Source organism: Salvelinus alpinus, chromosome 3, assembly GCF_045679555.1.
Source record: "Salvelinus alpinus chromosome 3, SLU_Salpinus.1, whole genome shotgun sequence".
In the NCBI taxonomy this organism is placed as follows: Eukaryota; Metazoa; Chordata; class Actinopteri; order Salmoniformes; family Salmonidae; genus Salvelinus; species Salvelinus alpinus.
The window spans coordinates 70,429,955-70,435,954 of NC_092088.1; positions in this window are offsets into that span (position 1 = coordinate 70,429,955).

Below are 6,000 nucleotides of genomic sequence, written 5' to 3' on the forward strand. Positions count from 1 at the left end.
AAACTTCCGACTTCAACTGTATCTTCGCCCATCTCTGAATAGTGCCAAGTATGTTACTGTAATATTCAAAGTAACTAGCCACCAGCTTCCTGCAAGTTACTGTAATATCAGAGCGACAACACAGGACTGTAAGATGGGCCTACTATACTGTAAGAAAGTAAATGCTACTGTAATCATCATATTGGGGCAGCAGGTAGCCTAAGGGTTAGAGAGTTGGGCCAGTAACTGAAAGGTTGCTGGATCGAATCCCCGAGCTGACATGGTACAAATCTGTCGTTCTGCCCCTGAACAAGGCAGTTAACCTACTGTTCCCCATGTAGGCCATAATTGTAAATAACAATTTGTTCTTATCTTACTTGCCTAGTTAAATAAAAAATATATAGTTTTATAACAGTATTTTACTGTAGTTACATAGAATTGGTGAAAGCAGGTTGGCATTTGTATATAACAGAATATGTATGAATATTTGGTGATTTATATCACTTAGAGTCCTAAACAACAGCTTAGAACTGGCTGTGATTACAGAGCTAAACAGACCAAAAGGACTTGGAAAAATACTCAAACAGTAAAGGTTTAAGACTTGTTGACACTCTTACCTGTTCACTATACACAATATATTGTTAATAGAACCACTACCATATAGCAGTTCAATTGGTACAGCTTTCTCACTTACGATTACTAACTTGAATGTTAATTTCTCTACCATAAGTCGCCTTCAACATCGTTTTAGAGTATTTGTCAATTAGTCCAACCAGCCTCAGAACCGCCAACCACGTGTAACCACGCCAGCCCAGGACCTCCACATCCGACTTCTTCACCTGTGGGATCATCTGAGACCAGCCACCCGGACAGCTGATGAAACTGTGGGTTTGCACAACCAAATCATTTTTGCACAAACTGTCAGAAACAATCTCAGGGAAGCTCATCTGTGTGCTCATTGTCCTCACCAGGGTCTTGATCTGACTGCTGTTCGGCATCATAACCGACTTCAGTGGGAAAATGCTCTCCTTCAATGGCCACTGGCACACTGGAGAAGTGTGCTCTTCACAGATTAATCCAGGTTTCAACTTTACTTGGCAGATGTGTCGCTCTGCATATGGCGCGTGTGGGTGAGCATTTTGCTGATGTCACTGTTGTGAACAGAGTGGCCCATGGTGCGGTGGGGTTATGGTATGGGCAGGCATAAGTTATGGACAATGAACACAATTGCATTTTATCGATGGCAATTTGAATGCATAGATACCGTGACGAGATCCTGAGACCCGTTGTCGTACCATTCATTGGCCGCCAACACCTCATGTTTCTGCATTATAATGCACGGCCCCATGTCACAGTGATCTGTACACAATTCCTGGAAGCTGAAAATGTCCCAGTTCATTCATCCATGGCCTGCATACTCACCAGACATGTCACCCATGAAGCATGCTCTGGATTGACGTGTATGACAACGTGTTCCAGTTCCCGCCAATATCCAGCAATTTCTTACAGCCATTGAAGAGGAGTGGGACAACATTCCACAATCAACAGCCTGATCAACTCTATGCGAAGGAGATGTCGCTTTCTGATCCACGCCCCAACCTTTTTAAAAAGGTATCTGTGACCAACAGATGCATATCTGTATTCCCAGTCATGTGAAATCCATAGATTAGGGCCTAAGGAATTTATTTCAATTGAATGATTCCCTTATATAAACTGTAACTCGGTAAAATCTTTGAAATTGTTGCATGTATATATTTTTTAAGTGTGTATACACTACCGTTCAAAAATTTGGGGTCACTTAGAAATGTCCTTGTTTTTGAAAGAAAAGCAATTTTCTTTTCATTAAAATAACATACAATTGATCAAAAATACACTGTAGACATTGTTCATGTTGCAAATGTTTTATTTTTTTTATTTAACCAGGTAGACTAGTTGAGAACAAGTTCTCATTTAAACTGCGACCTGGCCAAGAATAAAGCAAAGCAGTTTGACACATACAACAGCACAGAGTTACACATGGAATAGACAAAACATACAGTCAATACAGTTGAAGCAAATCTATATACAGTGTGTGCAAATGAGGTAAAAAAAGGGAGGTAAGGCAATAAATAGGCCATGGTGGCAAAGTAATTACAATATACCAAATAGACACTGGAATGATTGATGTGCAGAAGATGAATATGTAAGTAGAGCTACGGGGGTGCAAAGGAGCAAGATACATAAATACAGTATTTTTTAACCTTTATTTAACTAGGCAAGTCAGTTAAGAACAAATTCTTATTTTCAATGACGGCCTAGGAACAGTGGGTTAACTGCCTTGTTCAGGGGCAGAACGACAGATTTGTACCTTGTCAGCTCGGGGATTCAAACTTGCAACCTTTCGGTTACTGACCCAACGCTCTAACCACTAGGCTACCCTGCCGCCCACACATAGCATGCGCTCCAGCAGGCATATCTCACTGGTCACCCCCAAAGCTAATTCTTCCTTTGGCTGCCTTTCCTTCCAGTTCTCTGCTGCAAGTGACTGGAACGAACTGCAAAAATCACTGAAGCTGGAGACTCATATCTCCCTCACTAGCTTTAAGCACCAGCTGTCAGAGCAGCTCACAGATCACTGCACTGGACTGGATTCGAAATGGTCGGTGATCTGTTTGTCAACTTGGCTTTCGAAGACCTTAGAAAGGCAGGGTAGGATAGATATAGGTCTGTAGCAGTTTGGGTCTAGAAGAGGGGGATGATCGCAGCAGCTTTCCAATCTTTGGGAATCTCAGACGATATGAAAGAGAGTTTGAACAGGCTAGTAATAGGGGTTGCAACAATTTCGGCAGATAATTTTAGAAAGAGAGGGTCCAGATTGTCTAGCCCGGCTGATTTGTAGGGGTACAGATTTTTCAGAACATCAGCTATCTGGATTTGGATGAAGGAGAAATGGTGGAGACTTGGGCAAGTTGTTGTGGGGGGTGCCGGGCAGTTGACCGGGGTAGGGGTAGCCAGGTGGAAACGGCAGACTTTTAATGAAATATCTACATATGCACACAGAGGCCCAAACTGTTGTTTCTGATTAAAAAGGAAACAAAACTGTCTTTCTTTAGACTAGCTGAGTATCTGGAGCATCGAACCCACAAATGCTGATGCCCCAGATACTCAACTAGTCTAAAGAAGGCCAGTATTATTACTTCTTTAAATCAGAACAACAGTTTTCAGCTGTGCTAACATAATTGCAAAAGGATTTTCTAATGATCAATTAGCCTTTTAAAATGATCAACTTGGATTAACTAACACAACGTGCCATTGGAACAAAGGAGTGATGGTTGCTGATAAATTGGGCCTCTGTAGATATTCTTTTAAAAAATCTGCCGTTTCCAGCTACAATAGTCATTTACAACATTAACAATGTCTACTCTCTATTTCTTATCAATTTTATGTTACTTTAATGGACAAAAGATTTGCTTTTCTTTCAAAAACAAGGACATTTGTAAGTGACCACAAACTTTTGAACGGTAGTTTATGTCTTTATTTCTCAGTCAAGGTTGCTCATGATCACCTTGTGAGCTGCCTGATCTCACAAGCTAAAATGGATGGTTTGCTACAAGCTGTAATCAGCCTGGTAATTACGAGGCTTCTCATCACATGGATGGATCACCTAACCACCTCAGATGCACTATCATTTAATGGGGTGCACAGAATCATCTGCTTCCGTTTGCCACAGAACGTTTTGTTGTTGTGCAGTAGGCCTGATTTCGAACCCAGTCAGTTATATAGGAGGTGTGATCTCTGAGTAGTAGGTCAAAGGTGGGTGAAAGGTAACCGAGGTGGTTTGATGAACCTTGCTGGAGACTTGAAGACTTGTGTTAGCTTCCTGAACTAATCTCTATGTGCATTATCTAAGTGGGCTAACACAGTCTTGTGACATGCAGTCGTGTGGTGTGGAGTGCCCGCTCCCTCTGGGTTCTTCACTGAGACTGGGTTATAAGGGAGCTATATTTATGGTGCGTATGGTTTCTTTAGGGTTTATTGGAATACAGATCCAATCACAAGTCATGCATTATGACTTATAGGCTACTTATTATTATTTGAATAGGAAATTGGGAGAAATGGTCTCCTGTCGCTATATTATAGCCGCGACAATAGTAAGCAATGCATGTTAAAGTTAGTTTTTCCCCCTCGTTATTTCTCGTCAACAGATGGCGCCACGATCAGCTCACTAGTTTTTCTTGATGGAAGAATGGATAGAAATGTAGCATTATCCCCATGCATTATCCCCATAGAGGAGATCTCAGGAGACATAAGAAATTCCACTAAATTGTCAAGTGACACAGAAAAAATTACATATCATTAGTGCCTTCTGTTTGAATATTCGAGAAAGGTGGTGTTGATATAATTTTTTTTAAATTCTCTATATTTGCTTCTTCACCTGTGGGATCTTCTGAGACCAGCCACCTGGACAGCTGATGGAACTGAGGAGTATTTCTGTCTCTAATAAAGCCATTTTGTGGGGAAAACCTCATTCTGATTGGCTCGGCCCTCCCAGGCCCACACATGGCCTCTGCCCAGTCATGTGAAATCCATAGATTAGGGCCTAATGAATTTATTTAAATTGACTGATTTCCTTATATGAACTGTAACTCAGTAAAATCATTAATTGTTGCGTTTATTTTTGTTCAGAAGAGTATAGCCAAAGACAGTACAGTATGAAGATGGGCAGAAAACGCTTCTCCAATAGAAATCCCTGATCACACTGGTAAGCAATGTCATGGTGACATTGGCTAGGTAAGCTCATGTGCAGAAAAACGTCATCAGGTCTAATGGTCGTCTCGCACCGATCTGCGTATGTGCAGGCGGTCAAATCAAATGCACTCCTTTGATATAAAAGTTGTTTGACAAATTAAAACGTGTCAGTTTCACAAGGTTGGAGTAGTTACATATTCAACTACTTAACGTTAAGACATTGGCTCGAATCTAGGTGGTGCCTTGAGTGAGAGAATTAACTACTAAGGAAGAATTTCACTTCTCTCACTGACTTCTAAAATCTGGTCTGCTTCGCAAGCGTCCCTGCAAGTCTAGCCAAGTGGCGCCTCTGGGTTTAGAAACTCTGTGGTTTAGCCATAACATTACCTTTCCAACCAGTGATGGCCAAAGAGGAGAAATGCCTCTGCTGTCGGGACTGGGCACAGGGACTGCTAGCAGAGATTGAGAGTGCATGCCTACTTGCCCCAGCTTTGGCTTCCACACTGACAGAGGGATAATTTTACTTACCTCCTTCTTCCACATGTCGAACTAGAATTGGAGGAAGCAGCCCAGACCAGAGGCTCCCAGAGAACAGATGTCCTACAGGTTAATTAGCTGTTTCCTTAATTACTGTTCAAGCTCCTTTGCATCTAAGTTAGCAATGCTAACTCGCCAAGGTAGCTAATTAGACTGGTTCTAACTCAGTGGTTCTAGCTAGCTAACTTTAGTTGACTTGCATTACCTAGTTACATTGTGAAAAAATGTATTATACAATTTAGTTAGCTACCAAACAAAGTTTACCATACTGATGTAGGACCTACTCAAATACCAGCCTGAAAAGCTCATGGCTTTGTATAGATTAGAGGCATGTTCATTCAATGTTGTGTGGATGTAGCCTACACGTACAAAAGTGAGTGAGTTTACATCGCCTTGGTCCGTACAATTGACCTTATTTTAGCGCACAAAAAGCGTAATTCTTCCAGATCAACTGTAATGTCAATACCATTGTAAAGCGCAATTTCTCCCCTTTCCAACAAAATTCATGCAATGAGCTCCGTCGGGTCTTTTTAAAAATGGCGGGTGGGAAAGCGAAACTAATGCTTGGTAGTGAGAAGGAGATGTCGTGTGGGAAAACGGCTTTTTTTCACTCGATCTGTCCAACTAATAATAGTAAATAAATAAATAAAACACTATAACGAGTTTATATATTAAAGGTTTGTCGAATTTGAATCGGGTTTTTAGGGCAGTGCTAAAGTGATCTTCAGAAGTAAACAGCGGCTTTGAGAGTCATGA